This window comes from Neoarius graeffei, chromosome 14 (assembly GCF_027579695.1).
Source record: "Neoarius graeffei isolate fNeoGra1 chromosome 14, fNeoGra1.pri, whole genome shotgun sequence".
Taxonomy (NCBI): domain Eukaryota; kingdom Metazoa; phylum Chordata; class Actinopteri; order Siluriformes; family Ariidae; genus Neoarius; species Neoarius graeffei.
The window spans coordinates 7,191,094-7,203,759 of NC_083582.1; the positions used below are offsets into that span (position 1 = coordinate 7,191,094).

General features: G+C 37.7%; 1 protein-coding gene across 5 annotated transcripts in view; it reads left to right on the forward strand.

Annotated features, from left to right (window-relative positions):
- The window catches only part of LOC132897922 (C-terminal-binding protein 2), a 245,156-nt gene that overhangs the window by 157,351 nt on the left and 75,139 nt on the right, over nt 1–12,666 (forward strand). Inside the window, exon 1 of one of the 5 annotated variants that reach the window (XM_060939206.1) lies at nt 9,265–9,295. The exons of the other annotated variants lie outside the window; for them this stretch is intronic. The gene's annotated coding sequence lies outside the window, so the exon portion shown is untranslated. Of the gene's footprint in view, nt 1–9,264; nt 9,296–12,666 lie in introns of those variants that run through there. 5 annotated transcript variants of the gene reach the window in all.

Here is a 12,666-nt window from a genome sequence, read left to right on the forward strand (position 1 = left end):
TCTGCTCAAAGGAAGGTCAGTTTTATAGCTTCTCTAAAGAGCTCAACTGTTTTCAGCTGTGCTAACATGATTGTACAAGGGTTTTCTAATCATCCATTAGCCTTCTGAGGCAATGAGCAAACACATTGTACCATTAGAACACTGGAGTGAGAGTTGCTGGAAATGGGCCTCTATACACCTATGGAGATATTGCACCAAAAACCAGACATTTGCAGCTAGAATAGTCATTTAGCACATTAGCAATGTACAGAGTGGATTTCTGATTAGTTAAAGTGATCTTCATTGAAAAGAACAGTGCTTTTCTTTCAAAAATAAGGACATTTCAAAGTGACCCCAAACTTTTGAACGGTAGTGTACGCCAACTCATATATGCGGATCATGACGATCTACTCCCCTAACAAGAGCAGAAGAAGAAGTGGATCCTCCATTTGTAAGATTGGCGTCTGTTTTCTGCTTTATTGTTTATTATTACTTCACCCGGGACGGAGTCCACCAGGGGGCAAGGTATTGTTTTCGGTCGGGTTTCTTTGTTTTTTTTTGTTAACAATATTACGGGGAAACAGCTGGACCAATCTTCATGAAACTTTCAGGATAGATGGCCATTGGTCTCAAATAGAACCGCCAACATTTTGAGGGTCATCCGGTCAAGGTCACCAAAAAGGTCAAAATCGTTTTTGTTGTGGCTACTGCCTCATATAAAGGCGCTAGCCACGACGTCATCGTGCTGTAAGAATGTAACAGTTGCGCAGTGCGCATGCGCATCCATGTGTTCCTATTAAAATGGCCTGTGAGTGTATACAATTCGAAATAAATGGACTAGACTAAACAAATCACTTTCAGACATGTTTATGCTCATTACAGACGGAAAGTGCGTTCCACTGAGCTCTAGCGCCAGGCCATTTCCCGGAAATAAGAGTTTGGGTCATGGCGACAGCGTGTGTATGTCGGCCTCGGTTTGGAGGTTTCAGTTTGGAAAACTGTAAGAGGTAAGAGTAGAATAATATAAAGTACAGACACTTGGTATATTTTACTTCTGTGATTTTTAAATTGTTCATTTTTGGATTACGGTTCATTTTTGTGGCTACTGCGTCATAGAGTAAATATATACACTACCGTTCAAAAGTTTGGGGTCACTTTGAAATGTCCTTATTTTTGAAAGAAAAGCACTGTTCTTTTCAATGAAGATCACTTTAAACTAATCAGAAATCCACTCTATACATTGCTAATGTGGTAAATGACTATTCTAGCTGCAAATGTCTGGTTTTTGGTGCAATATCTCCATAGGTGTATAGAGGCCCATTTCCAGCAACTCTCACTCCAGTGTTCTAATGGTACAATGTGTTTGCTCATTGCCTCAGAAGGCTAATGGATGATTAGAAAACCCTTGTACAATCATGTTAGCACAGCTGAAAACAGTTGAGCTCTTTAGAGAAGCTATAAAACTGACCTTCCTTTGAGCAGATTGAGTTTCTGGAGCATCACATTTGTGGGGTCGATTAAATGCTCAAAATGGCCAGAAAAATGTCTTGACTATATTTTCTATTCATTTTACAACTTATGGTGGTAAATAAAAGTGTGACTTTTCATGGAAAACACAAAATTGTCTGGGTGACCCTAAACTTTTGAACGGTAGTGTATATATGCCATATTTACTGTATGGACATGGGATCAGAAAGCTATTTTATTTATAAGCAGGAGCCACATGGACCCCCTGACAAAAAAAGAAGTTTATTCAAGTGTGCTTCTAGTATACTTCTTTTAAATTAAAAACAAGAGAGTATGCTTTCAGTTTACTTTTTATTTACTTATCAGAGATAATACTTAATAAAGTTATACATAAGTATACTTGGCTTATCCTGAAAAGTATATAGAAAAGTCTCAGTATATTAAGCTTATACTTCAACTTTTGATCAAGATACTATACTTAACAAAAGTGTAATAAAGTACTCAATATAAAGTTCCAAGTTTTTTTTTTTTTTTTAAATTTCTTCTGAGTGGGATAATTTTATTTATTTATTTATTTATTTATTTATTTATTTATTTTTCTTTAGAGCTTGGATGTCAATTGGCATGGTTTTATACTTTGGCATTTAATACAGTGTTGCTTTAAATTTTGATTTTTAAAGAAAATGAACATGTTCTTAATCCTGAGTATCTGTTGTTATTTTGTGAATTTTTACCTTTATAACTTCATTGTAACTTAAGGTACAAAACACTTAAGTTGTCTACTGGTAGTGTGCATGAGGTAAGGGTTAGGACTAGAAAGCTAATAGTATACCTAGAAGGGGAATTGCAGTAAACTTCAAAACTAAAACGTGGACTAGAAGTGTGTAACAAGTAAACCGATAGTATATTTCCAGTATACTACAAAGTATATTTTAGTAAACTAAAAAGTGGACTACAAGTATAGAACTTGTGGTATACTTGCAGTACAAAATAAAAAATACGAGTTGTATACTCGGGCAGCACAGTGGTGTAGTGGTTAGCGCTGTCGCCTCACAGCAAGAAGGTCCGGGTTCGAGCCTCGTGGCCGGCGAGGGCCTTTCTGTGTGGAGTTTGCATGTTCTCCCCGTGTCCTCCGGGTTTCCTCCGGGTGCTCCGGTTTCCCCCACAGTCCAAAGACATGCAGGTTAGGTTAACTGGTGACTCTAAATTGACCGTAGGTGTGAGTGTGAATGGTTGTCTGTGTCTGTGTGTCAGCCCTGTGATGACCCGGCGACTTGTCCAGGGTGTACCCCGCCTTTCGCCCGTAGTCAGCTGGGATAGGCTCCAGCTCGCCTGCGACCCTGTAGGACAAGATAAGCAGCTACAGATAATGGATAGTTGTATACTCAGAGTTTACTTCTCTTAGACTTAAAGTATACTTTTTATAAACTAAAAGTGGGCCAATTTAGTCCCAAGAAGTATTAGATTAGTTTACTTACAAATATACTGTAAGTACATTGACATCAGTATACTGGGTACACAAAAGTATACTTAAAGGGGAACAGAGGGCAATATATAGAGTAAATATAACAATAAAACACACATTAACGAACCTTATTCAAGACTTACAAAAGTTTTTTGTTCTAAGGTTGGAAAGTTATATGTAGTGTTTTGAAAGTAGCTCGAGCAAACTATTTCCGCAGTTTGAACAGCCCGCCATGATATTAATTTTATCCAATCAGAATGCACGTTCATTTTCTCTGCGTAACACTCATGACGTATGTATGTGCCCAGTTGTGTTGGCTCATTGAAGTTGGGACTAGCACGTGTGAATCGGAAAGTAGGATGAATTGTAAGTGATCGGCTACACAAACTGGTTCAAACTGGTACCCTTCTAAGCCATAGCCTGCTTGCAGTGTGTCTTGCGGGATCTCTTCGTATGATTCAACAGAGCTGTCGCTTTCAGTTGATGCGCCCGACGCCATGATTACACGCTTCTCTCCTAGTGCAGTGGGTAGGGCTGACGTCACGGTCTTTTAAAAATGGCGACTCTTGTGCCGTTTAGCGTACCGACTATTATATTTACAATTACCAAGATATTTCATTGTTTTCTAGTATATAAATTTGATAGAATACTTAAAAGGATAGTTCGGGATTTTTGACATGAATCTGTATGGCATCCCCATCAATAGTGTCGTGCAAACACACTGACTTACCCCTGACAGCATCCTGTGAGTCCAGTTCTTGTCCAGTTTTGGTCCAGACGAAAGTAGTCCTGCAAGTTTGTTGGGGTCACGAAAGTAAAACGTTTTTCGTCTCAAAACAGTATGTGTTCAAAAGAGTGATATATTTGCATCACAAAACCGTTGCCAAATAAAAAGTCAGACCTCGAAATCGCTTGGCACTATTTTCTCTCCCTTCTTATCACTGCGCGCTGCCGCCAGGTGACAGCCACGGCTGTTTCATTCATTGTTTTAGTGATGGGAATTTCGGCTCTTTTTCGGGAGCCGGCTCTTTTGGCTCTTCTTACTATAAGGAGCCGGCTCTTTCGGCTCCCAAACGGCTCCTGAGATTTTATTTTTGATCTAATTGCTGCAATTAACTAGTTAATTAATTACATTATTATTTATATTTTATCAATAGGATGTTTTCCATTTTATTTTTTAGTTTTTGTAGCCATTGTAAAGCTTTGTAAAGTATAGCAGTGTAACAATGTTCTAGCTATAGAAATAAAACTTACTTACCAATTAATAAATTATTTTCTCACAAACATAATGCAAAACTGTGTTATATTACCAATATAAAATACACAGAAGACATCAACTGTTTATCCTTTATGGCTTTATTTCACACTCGACCTTGAACAAAATGCCACAAAATAAATTATGAAGTATAAATCAGGCCTAAGAAGCTATGAAGCAAAGTTGGAAATTATTTTAACAAACACAGAACAATGTGCAACAAAATATGTGGCACCTTGAGCGCATGTAAAAAGAGAAAAAAGTGACGCACTCTGCTCCACCAGTAATGAGAAGCCGCTGGAACAGCAAATCTGCTCCTGTTATAATGACTGCTGTCTCGTTGTATACCGCAGATTAATCTGGCCATGCCAAGGCGGTTGCCGACCGAACCTGTCAATTTATGAGCGACAATTTATATCATGAGCTTTAGGAATTCACGGCAACAAAACAATGATCATGGTTGTCAAATAGACAATCATCCTTCAGCTGAGCTGAACTCTCTCTCTCTCTCTCTCTCTCTCTCTGAGGCACCTAAGGACAAAAAACTGATTCGGCTCCCCAACTCGGCTCCCGTCGTTCACTTCAAAGAGCCGGCTCTTTGAACCGGATCGTTCGCGACCGACACATCACTACATTGTTTACTGCTAGCAAAGTTAGCGACAACATGTCTGACTACGACGGTGAAATGTGTGCGGAGATTCAGCCACATCTTTGTTGCTACAGCCTGGATAGTCGCAAGTGCGCACCATTTTCACAAATATATTATTGTATAGGTTATAGAAGGTGATAAATTTGTCGCTGTTCTTGCTCTCAAATTAGCTCGTTAGCGCCGCTGATCTGAACTCCTAATCACTGCCAAACAATGGGAAAGGTGTTGATTCCTGCGCAGATGTCAACATGACAGCGCGCAGTGATACCAAGGGAGAGAAAATAGTGCCAAGCGATTTCGAGGTCTGACTTTTTATTTGGCAACGGTTTTGTGATGCAAATATATCACTCTTTTGAACACGTACTGTTTTGAGACGAAAAACGTTTTACTTTCGTGACCCCAACAAACTTGCCGGACTACTTTCGTCTGGACCAAAACTGGACAAGAACTGGACTCACAGGATGCTGTCAGGGGTAAGTCAGTGTGTTTGCACGACACTATTGATGGGGATGCCATACAGATTCATGTCAAAAATCCCGAACTATCCCTTTAAGAATACGTTACTTTGTCACATCAGCAACTGTATATATTATATTTGGTACCCCTTTAAGGAAATATACTTTAACTTCACTTAAGTATACTTAATAAAATTAACTTGAAGTATACTTATTTTTGATAGAGTACCTATTTTTATTTTTTCCGCGATATCTTCCTTCATATTCATCATAAGTGCGACCGGGTGAGGTTTGTTTTGCCTGGCAACACTTGTTTTTACTCGAATTTGCTCTCTGGTTGCCAGTTGTGGTGCAGCTCCAGGCCCCAATCTTGAGCGGAGGATGCATGATGTGCATCCATGCAGTTTATTTGTTTGTTCGTTCTTTTTTAACCCTTTCTCACACTACACTGTTGTTCCTTTCCTCCAGCGGCATAGACTTTTCTGACATTTTCAGTCACTGTAAGCAATTATTCAATGGCTGCAGGTCTGTTATAAGATTAACACTGTTGGGATTCTGTGTGTGGAATATCGTGACTCTGTGTTTAGCTGCTGGTGAGCAGGAAGATGAGAAAACGACGGGGTTTTCCTCATTCAGGTTTTCTTTTTCACCTGTTTTTGAACAATACCATTCAGCAAACGTGTCCTACTCAGTGTGGTGGTGAAGTTTACTCAAGTTTTCCCATCACCGATTATTTTCGCTTTAAAAGCACAACCCTGAGTGTTTTATTCTTTTCATATGTGGCAGATCACAGAATCCAGGGACACATGTTGGCCCGGGGGCATTTTGAGTTATTGACAGATTCAGAAAGTACAGTTTCTAAGCTTTCCAATGATGCCTTCCATGTGGAGATCTGACAATATTTGAAGAATGTGTGGCCTTTTGAAAGTGTATACTTCTTAAAACAGAAAAGGGAGAAAATCGCCCTCAAAGTTTTCCATCTCAGCTACTCTGGGTGCAGGGCGGGCACATAATGGTGCTCATTTGCATGAGATTAAGGAAAGCCCTACCCCCTACGAGCTAGCACGATGCTACTTTCATGTAAACAAAGATCACCACGTCAATTTTCCTTCCATGCAAAGTATGCCCAACACAATTATGAAGTACAAAAATAAGTCCTAAAGTATACTTTAACGTTTTGTGGTTGAAAAATTACTCACACCGTAAGAAAGAAAGATAGCACGATGATGACACAACTAACACAACGCTAGATTCATGTAAAGCCTCGGTCACAACCGGCCATATGTGCTCCTACGGCCGGTCTACATGCAAAAAACGCAAGAAACACACGGAGAGCGCGCATGAAACGCACGAGAGCGCGCGTGTGACGTGCTGATTTTCGAGCCGCAGACGGCCGCAGAGGTTCTTTGTCATGTCAAACAAACTCTACGGGCGCTTACGTTTTTTTCAGGTTGCAAGACAAACTTACGGCCAACGCGCGTCTTTCTCCGTGAAAAAAAAAAAACGCAGCGATTTGGGAAACGCCAAAAATCACACGGCCAAAAAATCGTACGTCCGGTTGTGACCTAGGCTTAACCAAACCACAACACTCTCCGTTACATGCAAAAATAACCACACAGCCTTAGATTAATAAACTCACCCCATCAGAAAGAGAAACGGCGCCTTGCACACACCAATGCCTCCGATGGAATGTAATTCTAGAACGGTCCGTGTATCATCCCATCATTCAAGTATTCCATTCAATCTGGAAAACGAGGTTGCGGTGTTTTTTGCTAGAAATGGTGATCTCCGATGTAAATACCGAGTGTCTGTTTGCTTCGCGGTGTTTCAGCTCCTCTGCACTCTGTTTAGTAACTCATTCCATAGTGAAATCACACGCCTGTATGCAGCTAAGTAGCCATGCGCTCAGCTCGGATCATACAGCTGATTCGCGAAAAAAAAAAAAAAAGACTTAAATCATCATGTGAATGGCCCATATGGTAATTTACCCACACCCCCCAGCAGGCTACAGTCCTGACAAAAACGAGACAATTTGCAACAAAAAATGTATGCTTTTCCAACAAAACAATCTATTATCTGAAATACTGATTGCATTCTTCAAGATCTCAACTTGCACATGATGGAAAAAAACAAAAATCACAAATTTAAAAAAAAAATGCTTCTTTTGCGATTATCTCGGATTCGTTTCGGCCGACATGCGTCCCTGGATTCGGTGAGGGGTCACATATGTTGTATGCATGCTGTTAAGGCAGGATTTCCTCGACCTTTATTTATCGTTTTATTTGAATTTTTTTGATCATGGACTCTCAGCCTTGGCAAACTCTCGGTCACGTAAGCGGATATTTTTAAAGAGACTCGTTCTTGGCTTTTTGAGTGAGACCTGTTTGAGCTTCCTGTTTTCCTGGTTTTTTTCTCACATGGGCATCATGTTTTGGAATCGTGTTGAAAGAGGTGCGACTGGGATTGGGATTGTTTTGGGGTTTTTTGGCTCGATGATGAAATTGCGCTTTATTATGTAGCTGTTGTTTAATCTGGAAACGTGGTACAAAGGAGCACTTCCTGTGTGTGTATTTTTACTGAAGTTGTGTGTTATATGTGGACACAGAGGTGGAAAATACTTGAGAAATTGTACTTTGTTAACGTACTTAGATACTATTTTGACTTAATCCATTACTACGGAAAGTGAGAGAAAACCACAGGCTTACTCCTTACTCCATTTACTCCGTTTTGACCTTTTGAAGTATTTGTTAAATATCAGAAATAGCATAAGATGCCATTTTATGTCTTCCAAGTCGTCTTACCTCAGAAATATGAAGTTGTAACTCGTAATCGAGTCATTTTCGACTTTCATACAAAAACAACGACGCCTCCAGTCTAATGAATGATGTATATTTTTTGCAGGCTAAAGCTAATACCTGTATACCCTCCCCGGCCACTTTAATAGGAACACATTGTTGGTTCTAAGATCCCTGTTCTTGGCTGCAGGAGTGGAACCCAATGTGTTCTTTTATTTTTCTGTTGCGTGCTGAGATGCTTTTCTACTCACCACGGTTGTAAAGAGTGATTATATGAGTTACTATATCCTTCCTGGCAAAAAAAAAAACCTCAAACCAATGTGCATTTCCCTCTGACCCTCTCTTATCAACAAGGCGTTTGTTTTTTCCACCCACAGAACTGTCACTCGCTCGACTCAGTGTTTTTTGTTTCTCGCACCATTCTGTGTAAACTCTAGAGACTGTTGTGTGTGAAAACCACAGGATGAGATCAGCAGTTTCTGAAATACTCAAACCTCACACTCATCTGGCTCGAACCAACACACATACCACAGTGAAAGAAAGAAAGTCACACAAAAATTGAAATCGCATGTTTTTCCAGGTGGATGGATGTTAGGATGTTCCTAATAAAGTGGCCGGTGAGTGTGTATTGTACAGTATACAGTAACTCGTACGGTATAAAGATCAGAAGTGCTGCTGTGTTTAGTGTTGAGTCTGTGAGCGGCCATGTTGATTTGACGTCACTTTCTGAACTCGAGTGGGAATTCAGAACAGCTGAGAAGATTTGTTTGTTTGTTTTTTCCAAGTCGGAGGCTGGAAATTTTTAGTGACGAGTTTTAGTCGAATGCAGCGTAAATTTTGAAGATCTTCCAAGCTGAATGTAAAATTAATGAATTAACACATAAATATAAATGTCATTTCATACTGTGATGCTTTAAAAACATTTTTTATTCTGTTTTGATCAGCGTTAACACAAATTAAAAAAAATAAATAAATCTGCACGTGTTATGGATATGAAGTCGAAGGAAAACTGGCTTTTGTGAAGTCGTCTTTTCCAGACACACACGAGGAGCTTCATATTTCGGTCCTGAGTGTCAGGAAAGTTTCGTGTAAATTCGCTGAAACTTAAATTGCGTGACACACAGACTGTGATCGTCTTCTTTGGAAACACGGCTCTTTTTTTTTTCCTTTTTGCTGTACTGGTGATGTGCATCGTTTTCTCCATGTCGATGTGGATCACGCAGCATGCAGGTGCCCTGACCTTTTAAATAATTCACACAGAAAATATTTCAAACACACACACACACACACACACACACACACACACACAAAGCTTCAATAAATATTTCATGGTGATGAGTATTTGAGGTAAATGTCATGGCCTTGTCTCAAATCACAACATCGAGTTCCTGGTCAGGTGTCTTCATGAGGCTGAAGGAGGCGTGGCCTCTGTCTGCCTGTCTCAGTGAAGGAGGCGTGGCCTCTGTGTCTCAATTCCAGTGAAGGAGGTGTGGCTGCCGTGTGTGTGTATGTGTGTGTAGGGTGTTTGCATTGGTTATATCAATGACCAACAAGGACGTGTATGACACGTGATTGCCATGAGATGCGCACACACACACATTATTGTGACCGTTCTCGATGAACACTGAGAATCTTGTTCATAATGGATGCTGTCTGTGGGGGGGGGGGGGGGGGGGGGGTAGGAACGATCACATGATTCCTCCAAACTCCTCACTATACACACTGAGTGACAAATGAGTGTTGGAGGAGGTGATGAGTTCGACTCAGGGACACGTCTCAATCCACACTCACTCACTGTGTGTGCGTGTGTGTGTGTGTGTGTGTGTGTGTGTGTGTGTGTGTGTGTTATAGAACAGATTTGTTCTGTTGAACTGTAAAATTCAGCTTGAGAATTCTAAATCCCATCTCCTCCTGGATCTTTGCTTTATTCTGTCATTATTTAACTGTAAATTGTGTTACAGAATTCCCGGTTGCTCTGCTGTATGATTTTAGATTAATTGTATTTAATTGTGGATTTTTATTGAATTGCACAGATTTTTTTTGTACTGTTTTGTTTTCAACATGTTCAAAGTGTTCAGTTCTACACATCTAAATTGTATTAAAATCTTAATATAATTCTAAACTTTTATATCGTCGAATTCCAAACGTTTATTATGACAGAATGTTAAAGCTTTATATGGTAATATTTTTTTTACTTTTATAATTTGAACATATAAAAGTAATAAAAAAAATCACCACTTAAGGCAAGGCAAGGCAAGTTTATTTATATAGCATATTTCATACACAATGGCAGTTCAATGTGCTTTACAGAAGTAAAAACAAAAACAGTAAACAATAGAGAAATAAAATTACATAAAATAATTTTATTTTTATTCTAAAACAATTAAAAGAATTAAAAGAAAATAATAAGAATTAAACAATAGTAGAAATAAAATAATAAAATGAAGTAGAAATAGGAGGAGAAAAAAAAGAAACCAGCAGAATAGAATAAAGAATAAAATAGAATAAAGTTAAAATTAAAGTAAATTTAAAACATGCAGAGAAAGTAAAAATTATTTAAAAAAAAAAGACAATATTAATTATTTAACAGAAAGCATCAGAAAACAGCTTGGTCTTTAACCTAGATTTGAAGCTGCCAACAGCAGGAGCATTTTTAATGTCCTCTGGCAGTTGGTTCCATAGCTGTACTGCATAGTAGCTAAAAGCTGCTTCGCCATACTTTGTTTTACAACTGGTTTTAATAGTAAATTTTTCTGTTTTGATCTGGTAGATCTGATTGGGTTAGGCTGCTGCAACATATCAGAGAGGTAATTGGGCCCTGTGCCATTTAGAGATTTGTATACCAGCAGCAATACTTTAAAATCAATTCTGTAGCTTACTGGAAGCCAGTGAAGGGACCTTAGAATTGGAGTAACACATAAAGCTTTAACATTCCGTTAAATTCTAAAAGTTGCAGTCGAATTCTGAATGTTTACAATTTTTAACAATTTATATGGTGGCATTCAAAAATTATTTATGTTAGAATTTTGAAAGTGTGTATGGTTGAATTTTAAACAATTAGGTGGTAAAATTCTAAATGTTTATGGTGGATTTCAACAGTTTTATGAGTTTGAATTCTAAACTTCTTATTGGTGAAATTCTAAAATTTATGTGGTAGAATCCTAAAAGTGTGTATGGTGGAATTAAAAATGCTTATGCAGTTGAATTCTGAATGTTTATACTGGAACTCTAACATTTTATGTGGTTGAATTCAAAACCTTTACGGTGGAATTCTAAACATTCATAGTGAAACTTTTATTAGTGGGAATTAGAAATGTTTATATGGTAGAATTCTAAGAGTTCATGGTGGAATTATAAACAGTTAATTTGGTGAAATTCTAACATTTTCTATGGTAGAAATCGAAATATGGTGGAATTCAAAAAGTGTTATGGTGGAATTCTAAACTTTTTTACATGATAGAATCCTAAATGTTTGTGGTGGAATTCTAAACTTTTTATTCAGTGAAATTCTAAACTTTTATGTGGTGAAATTCTAAAAGTATGTATGGTGGAATTCTCAAAATGTGTATGGTCGAAATCTAAACTTTTATGAGTTGGAATTCTAAATGTTTATGGTGGAATTTGAAACCTTTATCAGCTGAAATTCTAAACTTTTATTTGGTGAAATTTGAAACTTTTATGTGGCAGAATTCTAAAAGTGTGTATGTTAGAATTCTAAAGTGTTATACAGTAGAATTCTAAATGTTTGTACTGGAATTCTAACATTTTGTGTGATGGAATTTGAAACGTTTAAAGTGGAATTATAAACATTTATAGTGGAACTTTCATTAGTTGGAATTAGAAATGTTTATGTGGTAGAATTCTAAAAGTTTATGGAGGAATTCTGAACAATTCATTTGGTGAAATTCAAAAATTTTGTATGGTAGAAAGCTACAATATATATGGTAGAATTTGAAAAGTGTATATGTTGGAATTATAAACTTTTACATGATAGAATTCTAAATGTGGTGGAATTTTTTTATGTGGTAGAATTCTAAACTTGTATGTAGTGGAATTCTAAAAATGTGTATGGTGGAATTCTGAACGTTTATAGTGGAACTTTTATTAGTTGGAATTAGAAGTGTTTATGTGGTAGAATTCTAAAAGTATGTATGGTGGAATTCTAAATTTTTATGAGTTGGAATTCTAAATGTTTATGGTGGAATTCCAAACTTTTTATTCAGTGAAATTCTAAACTTGTATGTGGTGGAATTCTAAAAGTATGTAGGGTGGAACTCTAAATTTTTATGAATTGAAATTCTAAATGTTTATGGTGGAATTCTGAATTGTTACGAGTTGGAATGCTAAAAGTATGTCTGGTGGAATTCTAAACTTTTATGGGGTGGAATTCTAAAAGTATGTAGAGTAGAATTCTTAAACTTTTACAAGTTGGAATTTTATGGTGGAATTTCCAAACCTCTATATAGGGTGGAATTCTAAACTTTTACAAGTTGGAATTCCAAATGTTTATGGTGAAATTCTGAATGTTTATAGTGGAACTTTTATTAATTGGAATTAGAAATGTTTATGTGGTGGAAATCTAAAAGCATGTCGGGTGGAAT